The sequence below is a fragment of the Littorina saxatilis genome, unplaced genomic scaffold, assembly GCF_037325665.1.
Source record: "Littorina saxatilis isolate snail1 unplaced genomic scaffold, US_GU_Lsax_2.0 scaffold_150, whole genome shotgun sequence".
Lineage (NCBI taxonomy): Eukaryota > Metazoa > Mollusca > Gastropoda > Littorinimorpha > Littorinidae > Littorina > Littorina saxatilis.
The window spans coordinates 211,755-223,504 of record NW_027129730.1 but is presented as its reverse complement, the minus strand read 5'-3'; the positions used below and the strand labels follow the sequence as shown (position 1 = coordinate 223,504).

Here is an 11,750-nt window from a genome sequence, read left to right as displayed (position 1 = left end):
ATGTTTTTGGAATCAGGAAACAAAGTTTGATTGTAATGATTGCTTCCATTTTCTGTGCACCTTCCACCTCTACAACATGCATACACGTGATAGTCTTCAACTTCGACCTACGGCGATCGGTGGATAATTGAGACAGTACTAGCTCCGAGGAGCTTTCCAGGTTACCGAAAGACTTTGATTTTGATAACAATGTTGAAAAGACTGTGAGCCCTTTTATCCTCAAGGAGAGAGACGGACACCGGCCCCTATAATGGGCTTTAATTGGAGCGTGTCAACGTTCATTGCATCCTGATCAGCATATGAAACGTTTATCGCTTATTGTAGTTGTGTATAACTCATAGTAGTGGGAATAAGGTGACGCGCTAGTGTGAGTTTGTGTGTGAGTGTGTGTGATTCGTATATATATATATATATATATATATATATATATAGCAGTAACGGATGTTATTTGTGTTTGGACAATTACAAACATTTAATTCTTGTACACAGATTAAAGACAGTTTCCCTTCCAGGTCAAATGTCTTAATGATGCAAATACAAATAAAATACCCCCAAACTGTTCTGAAACGATCAATTTTCGTTTGAAATACTTCATTTCTTATGGAAGGAAGACACACTGGCACACAGTCTTTTGTTGTCTTGGCTTGCGGCCTAAATCTGACACAACAAGGCTCGAAGAAGGGACATAATGCTTCATTTCATATATTAAAAAGAAATACATGTAGTGTCAACACTCAGTTGGCAGTAGGCCAGAGACATAGTAGGCAGTGGAAAGTTACTAAAAAGTGACCTAAGTTGAAAAGATGTGTATTTCTACTCCAGACATTATGGAGGCTCTGGTGTCACTAATATCAATGTGCTGTCTTTGCTTTGTTTAGCGACCAGCATCAAAGAGGCGCATAGAGGACTGCCTGGGAGAAGAGGACCACCAGGACAAAGAATGAAATCGATTGAATATGCTGTGCTGTTGCCCTGCAAAGCTGCGTGCATTTTTAGTTTCTCCGCAACATAATATGCATGTTTTTGTTATGAAATAAAATTGTTGATCGTATCTTGAGTTTATGGTGTTACATGTAATAGTCCTTATGATCTGTGACTGAGTGTGAAAGTTGGTGTGTGTGCGTGTATACATTTACCAAAACCTACATTCACTCTCAACGTTGCATTCACGTCGAAATCAAACCAAACCACAACCACAACCAAAAATTCACGTTGTGTCGACGTGTAATTCACGTCAATTTTATCAGGAAAAATGCACCAAAACACAACTTTTACGTTGTGTCAACGTAGAATTCACGTAATTTTTGATCTAAATTTTGACCTAAAATTTACGTTCCATTCACGTGGACATTACGTAAAAATGCAACGCAATTTCAACCAAACCACAACCACAACCAAAAATTCACGTTGTGACAACGTAAAATTCACGTAATGTTTTTACGAACGATCCACCTCCACCAATAATTCACGTTGCATTCACGTTGGTGTCACGTAAAATGCAACGTTGTTTTCCAACGTTATTCCCACGTGATTTCGTCCATACAAATCTACGTAAAAAAACGTTGAAACGCAACGTAAACCCAACGTAACCCAACGTGAATATAACGTGAATACAACGTAAAATTGTTTGCTGGGTAAGGAGTGAGGTGAGCTTAAATAATTAATTAATTAATCAATCAATAAATTCTCTGCTGAAATCCCCAACTTCGCGCATCGAAGCTATGAAAAACAGGACACTGCCAGGTTTCCATTCAGCCACACGCCACACCATTTTCAAGAGGGGATGTCTCAGGAAGAAAGATGTGACGCTCCAGATTCATATGTTTCAGAAGACAGCCCACCTGAGAAAAAGAAGAACACAATATAGAAATAATAACAACCACAAATACATTAAAGTTTTTCAAACAGTTAACTAATCCCACAAACTCATGCTCGTTTCTAGTGTATTTGATAAAGCCAGGAATTACTGGTAGATGCTAGACAACAGCAAAACCACCACCACCACCACATAACAACAACACAAGATTGTTTATGGTTGTTTACAGTCTCTTGAACACAGGAGTCAAGCGAGACCATATAACAACAAGAAGCATAAAAAAGCACTTCAGTTTGAAACCCAGGTTCAATGTAGTCTTCTTCTTCTGCGTTCGATGTTGATGGCCGTGCTAAATCCTCAGACCAGTGGCGTTCAATGTAGTAAATGATATTGCCTCAATGTTCCATCCATCCTCAGCACTTTAAAAACCATTTCCTTCTAGGTCATACACACCTTTTCCTCGATTGATCTACAGTACATCAGATCACTATTGTTCTTTTTATGATTTGCACCAAGGGAATGATTAACATTTCTGTCTTCGTCACATGTTGCAAGCATTAAGCAAAAGCAATAATATTCTACACATATTGTAAGGTTGAAGGGGTCTGTGTCGACCAAAAGAAGGTGTATTCCCCATAGGCGTTTTCCCTGTGTACCGGGAATACAGTTGGATTTTCTGTAGAGAAGTATAATACCGTGCTATCTTGCGCCAAGCGCGTGACTACGGTTAGATATAATTTATTTAAAATCCTGTTGGTCGACATAGACCCCTTCTAAAGTGCTGCAGTAGTTACCTTTCCCTCCAAGGACCAAGCTGTTCATCCACTGTAGGGCTGACCGGGGTTCCCCCTTAGCAGAGTGAGTGACGAATCCTGGCTGATAAATTTCCTTTCATTTTCCATGAATGAAGAATACCAGCTGGGTTCTTTTATTCATGGACCTGTGTTCTGCAACACACACAAATCAGCCACCAACTTGTAAATATATGTAAAAGAAAGCAAGTGGCAATCTGAATAACAGAATACAAAATGATCAATCCACACAATCATACTTCAGCACTGAAAGTTCACAAAATGGGGCACTGCTAATACTTCTCATAATTTACTGAAATTTTACTCGTCAAACCAACCATTTGTTTTATCAACTTTACTCGCATGTGGCGAGTAGATTAACATTTCTACTCACCATTTACATGTTTTTTAATCGCCATGGCGAGTAATTGAAAATACTCGCCACTTTCAGGCCTGTACTTGTGCATGAGATGTGTTTACCATCCATATGCCCAGACCATGCGCCCTTCTGTTGTGCTCAGAACTGTAAAGAGTTGCTTGCTGTGGTGGTTGTTCATAAGTTAACATAAGTCCCGTCCCAGAGTTCATAGCGAGTCTCTATGAGCGCGTCGTCAATATCACGCGACTGACTGGAGGGGTGTGACCAGAGTGTGCTGGCTGTGTGTCACTGTGTCAATTTATTACTGCGTGTTGTTTGAATGTAAGTTAAAAGTCTGGGTTTCTCAGGGCGGCGTCACTGTTGACTTGTGCAGGAATACAGTTCTAAACATTTCTTACTGGTGGTCTTTAGTTCAGCCCAAAGTCGACACAGTCTTTTTGCCAACAAATCAGTTCCGAAGCTTTGTTAAGCATAATTCGCCAAATTTACTTGAGGCTTCAGGTTACTTACTTCTACACTGATGACCGACACTGAGATTGTTTTTGACTCTGTGATTTTGTGCATGAAATGACTTGGCGTTCCTCTGTCTGATTTGACTTGGTGTTCTTCTGCATGATAGAACTCGGTGTTCTTCTGCATGACATGACTTGGTGTGCTTCTGCATGATATAACTTGCTGTTCTTCTGCATAAAATGACTTGGTGTTCTTCTGCATGATATAACTTGCTGTTCTTCTGCATGATTTGACTTGGTGTTCTTCTGCATGATTTGACTTGGTGTTCTTCTGGCTGATTTGACTTGGTGTTCTTCTGCCTGATTTGACTTGGTGTTCTTCTGCATGATTTGACTTGGTGTTCTTCTGCGTGATTTGACTTGGTGTTCTTCTGGCTGATTTGACTTGGTGTTCTTCTGCCTGATTTGACTTGGTGTTCTTCTGCATGATTTGACTTGGTGTTCTTCTGCCTGATTTGACTTGGTGTTATTCTGCATGATTTGACTTGGTGTTCTTCTGCATGATTTGACTTGGTGTTCTTCTGCCTGATTTGACTTGGTGTTCTTCTGCATGATTTGACTTGGTGTTCTTCTGCATGATTTGACTTGGTGTTCTTCTGCATGATTTGACTTGGTGTTCTTCTGCATGATTTGACTTGGTGTTCTTCTGCATGATATAACTTGGCGTTCCTCTGTCTCATTTGACTTGGCGTTCTTCTGCTTGATATAACTTTGTGTTCTTCTGCTTACTCGAGTATCCGTGGAATTACAAAACCAGTCCCTCCCCGGCACATTCAGAAGCCAGAGAGTAATACAATATTCTGCGTGTCCCTGCATAACTGTGAACACCAACCAGCCAACAAACCAGCCAACCAGCCAACCAGCCAACAAACCAACCAATCAGCCAACAAACCAACCAACCAGCCAAAAAACCAACCAACCAACCAGCCAACAAACCAACCAACCAGCCAACAAACCAATCAACCAGCCAACAAACCAACCAACTTGAACATCTGATCGTTTACTCACAGGTAAGATTGTTTTTGTGTATGTGATGCTTTTATCCTTGATACACTGGTTGTAGTTTCATTTCTGCTTGTATATGGTTTATTTATCAAATCAACTGGACTGCTAGCGTTCCAAAAATCCAGACTAAAAACAACAAGAAAGGTCATCTATTTGAACGTGTGTTTTTTTCTCGTTGTTTTTTTTAGTATTGATTAAGAAGAGAGAGAGAGAGAGAGAGAGAGAGAGAGAGAGAGAGAGAGAGAGAGAGAGAGAGAGAGAGAGGGAGAGAGAGACAGAGACAGAGAGATATAGAGACAGAGACGTTGCCGTGATGAACATGTACAACATCTTTAAAAAGAAAATAAAAAACATTTTTTGCTAACATCAAAATCATCGATTAAATCCTCTAATGTGTACATAACAAAATGGTCCTTTGTACTCAATACGCCATAACCTTTCCTGAGCTAGAGGACCGGCAAATGATAATAGTGTAACTTGCTTCTCTTTTCTAATCTTAGCGTAAGGTAATTCATTTCACTTAAAATGCATGCACCCCACTCTGATGCATGTTAGCTTGTTTCTGTCACTGTGTGTGTCGTCATGTGAATCGGGGTCTATGTCTGTCACTGTGTGTGTCGTCATGTGAATCGGGGTCTATGTCTGTCACTGTGTGTGTCGTCATGTGAATCGGGGTCTATGTCTGTCACTGTGTGTGTCGTCATGTGAATCGGGGTCTATGTCTGTCACTGTGTGTGTCGTCATGTGATTCGGGGTCTATGTCTGTCACTGTGTGTGTCGTCATGTGAATCGGGGTCTATGTCTGCATTTTATAACATATTGTTAAATGTCACTTCCGTCTTCGTCACGTCCTTTGGTGGAATACCCGTATTTGAGCGGCGGCCAGGAGATCCCTGTAAAAGAAGACATTGGTCTGTGAGATGTGCCATATAGTCAAGTAGACCGCCTTAAAAAGCATAGAAAATTGGAGTGAAAGGACGCAGGAATAATGCTTTAAAAGGGTGCAACATTTGTCGCAAAAAATTAATGGTTTTGCTGAGTGTATATTCACTTTTGTGATCATATTACGCGGTGGTGTATTAATCGGTTGAAAAAAATATGCATTTTTACAGCCAGTAAAATGTCCACCACAAATCTGTTTATCGTTTTGATGTAACTTATCGTGTTGATGTAACTTATCGTGTTGATGTAACTTATCGTGTTGATGTAACTTATCGTGTTGATGTACCTTATCGTGTTGATGTACCTTATCGTGTTGATGTACCTTATCGTGTTGATGTAACTTATCGTGTTCATACTTTACGACATTAAAGATGACGAAAAAAATAACGTGCAACAGTCGGCGCGAATGTAGTACGTGTCTTTTGCTCCTACTTAGTAACTGTACACAGTGTGCGCTAGGGGAAGGGACAATTCGTGTGTAGCGCGGGAGGTTGCCAACACAAACACCCCCCCTCTCTCTCTCTCTCTCTCTCTCTCTCTCTCTCTCTCTCTCTCTCTCTCTCTGTGTCTCTATGTCTCTCTGTCTCTGTCTGTCTGTCTGTCTGTCTGTCTCTCTCTCTCTCTCTCTCTCGCTCTCTCTCTCTCTCTCTCTCTCTCTTCCAAGTGCACCCCCCTACCCAACATGACATGTCGGCTCTCTCCCCTCCTCTTCCAAGTGCACCCCCCTACCCAACATGACATGTCGGCTCGGCACAAGGCGACCGACTTGTCACCCACTCCAAAACATCAGAAGAATGCCGCCACGTCCCCCCAGTCAGCCAAGCGCAAAGACAGTAGTGACACTGCTAAGACCCCCGCCGACCACCTAAATAAACAATCGGTGGACAGCAAGGTGTCCATGCTCCTGATCGGGGACAGTGTCCTTAAACAAATGGACATTAGGAAGATGACGCCCCCCGGGGAAACGATGCACAAAATCTGTGTCCCTGGGATGACCTGTCAGGACTTAATCAATTGGCTGCAGGTTCAAAAACCAAACCCCAAAGTAAATCTTGCAATCATTCATGTGGGAGTGAATTCAGTCCAGAGAGGCTCTGTGTCTGAAGACACGTGGTTTACACTGGTCGGGTTGTTTCGTCGGGCCTTTCCTCGGGCATCACTCCGAGCGTCCAGTATTCTCCCTTCGTGCAAGGGCACCCGCGCGTTTGACAGCAAAATTTTACATTCAAACCATTCTCTCCGTTCAGTGTGTGAGAGGACTGGGGTGTTGTTCATTAACAACTCTCAGACCTTTCACACACAGAATGGTTCACCGCGACAGGCGCTCTACCGCGACCACAAGCATCCAAGCCTTCGCGGCACAATTAGTCTGGCCTGGAATTTTAGATTTTCAGGTCAACAAAACGAACCCAGGCCGGGGGACAACACACAAACCGCACAGTCATTCGACCCGAAATCTCGCGGACACCCGGTCAAAGCTTCGGCCAATCAGTCAAACACCTCGTCTCGCTCTTATTCGGACATGGCATCACACGGTACGCATTCACACCTACATAATTTAACCAATCAGTGCGATGCTCCCGATGAAAGGCCTGTCAAAACAAACGTGTCCATGACCAGTGGTAGTGAGGCCCCGCCCCCTCCACCCCGCCTCGCGCATAGCGCCCACCCCGTTCTGCAAACTGTTGAGCACGTGACTGTCCCCTCTTCCACTGACAATCCAGCTGCTGCCCTAAAGCTCATAGCGCGACTTCTTTCTCAATTTTTGTAATTTTCCCACTGTGTATTCGGATTGTCAGTAACTTTTGTATCTACGGAATTCGAGTTGATTTTCATCATAGCATCGTTGTGTGTCAACCGCATTGTTTCTTGGTTAATTAATGTTTCATTTCCAATCGCTTTGTTCAACAATTTTATTTCCAGCGTTTTGTGTGTTCTTACATTGTTCCCTGGAAGTTGAATTGAGCACTGTTTGCTACTAAATAGTATTCATCTTTTTAACATTTTTGTTTCCTTTCATACAATTTTTGTTGTTTGCTTAATTATTTTGTTTCATTTGTGTTGTTGCTTTGCATACTTTTAACGTGATGACTAAGTTATATGACCACAATCGTTGGCCTGTGACTGAAGGCCTTCGTATAGGACACCTTAATATCAATCATATTGTAAACAAAATGTCTGATGTTTCCCAGGTTGTTCAGAACAGTGAGTCTTATGGCAGGGGGTTTCATATTTTTGGATTCTCAGAATCTAGACTTAACTCCTGCATAGACGATAAAGAAATTTTTATCAACGGTTTTCAAACTATACGAAGGGACCCAAAAAATCCTAAAGAAACGGGCCTTTTAGTTTATATAAATGAACATATAACATTCAAGCGCTTACCTCAGTTTGAAAATTTTGGTGTGGAGTGCATATGGACAGAGGTGAAGTTAAAGCATGCATCTCCTATTTTGATTGGATTTCTCTATCGGAATCCAGCTGAACCAGCGAACTGGGTTGACAAGTTTGTAACCATGATGGATTTAGTTTGGTTAGAATCAAAAGAGATTCTTCTCATGGGGGACTTTAACATTGACATGACGAAATCTAATAAATCTTGGAAAGATATTACTACTGTATTTAATATGTCCCAACTGATCAATACGCCAACGCGAGTCACGCCCTCATCCAGTACCATCATTGATCACTTATACTCTACCGACTCAAAACATGTAATAGAAACCTGTGTACCTGTCATAGGCATAAGCGACCATTTCCCTATTTGCTGTACATGGTCAAAAAAAGGTGTGAAAATTCCTAAGCTTGGTCATACTGTCCTCACGTACAGGTCATTTGCTAAGTTTAATGAAGTACTTTTTCTTGAAGACATGCGTTCTGCACCGTTTAGTGAGATATATAACAAGACCAACCCTGATGGCGCTTTAAAAACATGGTATTCTACATTTCGCGAAGTTTTAGATAAACATGCACCTAAAAGGTCAAGAAGAATTAAGTATTCATATCGGCCAGGGTGGATCACTCCTGAAATTATAGAAGCCCAACATTACCGAGATTATCTATGCCGGATCGACCGCCAATCTGAAGAGTACAAAACACAGAAAGCAAAATGTCAGTATATGACTCGACAGTCAAAAAAGCAGTTCTTCGAAAACATTCTTAAGAAAGGCAAGAGTTCCAAGGAAACATGGAAAGCCATTAATCTTTTAACTAATAAATGTGTAAAGACCACATCATGGAACGAAAACGATATTTCGCCAGATGAAATTAATAATCACTTCTGTTCAGTTGCAAGTAAAGTAATAAAAACTGACAAATCCGATGAAAACAATTTACACATTTTGCGCAAGTACTGTGACACCAAAATTAAATACGAGGCACAAGTTATACCTTTTTTGTCAGTCTCCAAAGTATATAATTCTCTAACTCACTTGAAAGAAAGTAGCACAAAGGGAACTGATGAAATAGACAGCAACATTCTTAGATTATCCGCCCCACATATAGCGGAATCTCTAACGTATATTTACAATCTCTGTATTGAAAAAAGTGTTTATCCCAAAGCTTTCAAGGAAGCTAAAGTGATCCCCCTCTTTAAGGCAGGTGATAAAACAGATCCCTCAAATTTTAGACCGATTTCCGTTTTACCAGTATTGTCAAAACTACTGGAAAAACATGTCAATGACCATATTATGATATACTTTACATCAAACAATTTGTTTCATGAAACTCAGTCTGGTTTTAGACCTAAACACTCGTGCCATACGGCACTGACAGAACTGGTGGACTCTTGGTTATCAAAAATCAACTCTAATAAGTTATGTGGAGCACTGTTTATGGACTTTGCAAAGGCATTTGATGTTATTGATCACGCCCTCCTTTTGCGGAAACTTTCCATTTATAGACTACCACAGCCCACACAGACTTTTATAGCCTCTTTTTTGTCGGGAAGAACACAAAAAGTTACCTTTAACAGTTCGAGCTCTGAAGCAATGCCAATTTTATATGGGGTCCCACAAGGCTCGGTCCTCGGACCTTTATTATTTTCTGTCTACATCAATGACTTACCATTACACATATCCTCTGGACAGTGTGATATGCTAGCTGATGATACTACTATTCATACCTCAGGTGATGATATTACTTCGGTAGTCGACACGCTTCAGAAGTGTGTCGATGATGCTGTAGAATGGACGCATTTAAACCACATGTCTCTCAATCCAGAAAAAACAAAGTATATGCTAATTACTACGCGTCAAAAACGACAAGTCATGTCGGAACCAAAGAAGTGCATTTCTGTTGATAGTCAGCTGATAAACGAGGTTAGTGAACACAAAATTTTGGGTGTAACTATTGACAACAATCTAACATGGGGCCCTCATGTAAGTAACTTATGTAAATCTACAGCAAAAAAAGTTCATCAGTCTGCAAAGATTAAACATTTTCTAAATTTTGATGCGCGCAGAACATTTTTTCAAGCGCATGTGCAGTCTGGAATAGACTATGCATCAACCCTTTGGTATTCTGCAAGTGATGCAGCTTTAAGACCCCTAAAATCTTTGCACAGACGCGGAGTAAAAGTTGTTCTGCTGAAAAACAGCACCCTCTCTAATCATGACTACAAAAAAGCTGAAATTCTTCCACTTTCATCCAGACTCGCGTTTAACAAGGCAAGGCTTATGCATAAAATAGTTCTTGGACGTGTACCAGACTATTTAACTAAAAGAATATTATTAACTGAGACTTCATCAAGCCGCACGAAGAAACTAAATGTTCCCCTCCCTAGAATTGACTTGTATAAAACTAGTCTGGCATATTCAGGTCCATTTCTGTGGAATGGTTTACCAGTCTCTCTCAGACAGCCACTTTCTGTTGCCAGTTTTAGAAGACATACTTTTTTGTATATGCTTTCATCGTCGTGTGGCACTTAATGCCTCGATCAGGTACTGCTGTTTGATGAGTACATGAAGATCTACTAGTATAATCATTTAATTTCAGTTAAGTTTTTTTTCTATAATTATGTGTACAATGTGTACATGTGTGTGTGTGTGTGTGTGTGTGTGTGTGTGTGTGTGTGTGTGTGTGTGTGTGTGTGTGTGTGTGTGTGAATGTGTGTGTGTGTGCATTTTCACTGTGATCAAATTACAAATAAAAGAGAAAAGCCAGTCACCACGCACATCCTCGGCTCGCATGCAATGTATTTATATAGCAAAGGGAATGCCTGTAATTCACACAGATCAATCACTTGGTCTTAAACGTGCACAAGACTTCTTCTTCTTCTTCTTCTTCGTCGTTCACTAAACGTGCACAAGACAAAAACTTTCATACTGGGGGAGCGAGCTAATCTGAAGAGTACTCGGGTCCAGCGCGAGCGTTTTTTATATCCAGCCGGTCATGTCTTTCATTCATCCCTTTTCTTCTGACAGAAAAAAAAAACATTAAGGGAAATGAACACATGTAAATAGGATTAAAAGCAAACGGCAAGTTGTGTGACAAATGTTACTGACCCCCACGTGCATGCGAATATTCCCCCCCCCCCCCCCCCTCAACATCGTAATCGTATCGGCTCTGTACCCCTTTGCCCTCGACCTCTCCCCGGACCCCTCCCCCCCCTCACCCCCCCACCCTCATCCCCCCCACCCTCATCCCCCCCACCCTCATCCCCTTCCTTTCTTTTCAGTAAATCGCCCTTCAGTCGGAGCGGCAGTTGTCACCACGCATCCGACTTTTTTTTAAAATAGTATCTCCTTTACAAAGCTGATCTGATAATAAAATATCTTATTTTTGTAAGCAAACGACCAAATCGCATCAAACCATATTATATTGACAGTGCATATAGAAAAGGTAGCAAAACGCAGGCCTTTGGGAATGGTCCTCGGTTTCACTCATTTCAGAGGTTTAGAATTGAAATTTCAGAGGACAAAAAACATTTTTAGAGGAAAAAAAGTCAAAATGTAAACATTTGCAAGGGCGTTTTATATGCTCAAATCGCTCAAGCGTCTTTGAATGCGGAAATGTTTATTGACTGAAGCTCGTGTCGGTGAGCCAAGTACATGTACTATTGACTTTCGACCAACTTCCACAGTATTTGATCCAGAATGCGTAGATTTTGATTATGCCATCCTCCCCCCCCCCCCCCCCCTGATTTCAGAGATTTTTCCTTTCAGCTATTTGCGGGCGAAAAGTGGGCGAGGGAGAGCCTGGATGGTTAAACGGAGGTCGTGCCATGCCAACTTTTACCTGATGGTAAAACAAAAGGTTTAGAGGAACAGACTTCCTTTTGTTATCGCGCAGAATATTTTAATATT

The 11,750-nt window shown here is 41.2% G+C and overlaps 1 protein-coding gene and 1 long non-coding RNA gene across 2 annotated transcripts in view; one reads left to right on the top strand and one right to left on the bottom strand.

Annotated features, from left to right (window-relative positions):
- Positions 1 to 301: 301 nt before the first annotated feature.
- Positions 302 to 3,133, bottom strand: LOC138957961 (uncharacterized). Its single transcript, XR_011453245.1, has 3 exons — positions 3,002 to 3,133; positions 2,611 to 2,763; positions 302 to 1,841 (listed from the first exon to the last, which is right to left on the bottom strand). It is a non-coding gene; the product is annotated as an uncharacterized lncRNA (long non-coding RNA).
- Positions 3,134 to 4,388: 1,255 nt separating this feature from the next.
- Positions 4,389 to 11,750, top strand: part of LOC138957956 (carbohydrate sulfotransferase 8-like) — a 129,603-nt gene continuing 122,241 nt past the window's right edge. The window contains exon 1 of the mRNA XM_070328976.1: positions 4,389 to 4,508. The gene's annotated coding sequence lies outside the window, so the exon portion shown is untranslated. The remainder of the gene's footprint in view (positions 4,509 to 11,750) is intronic.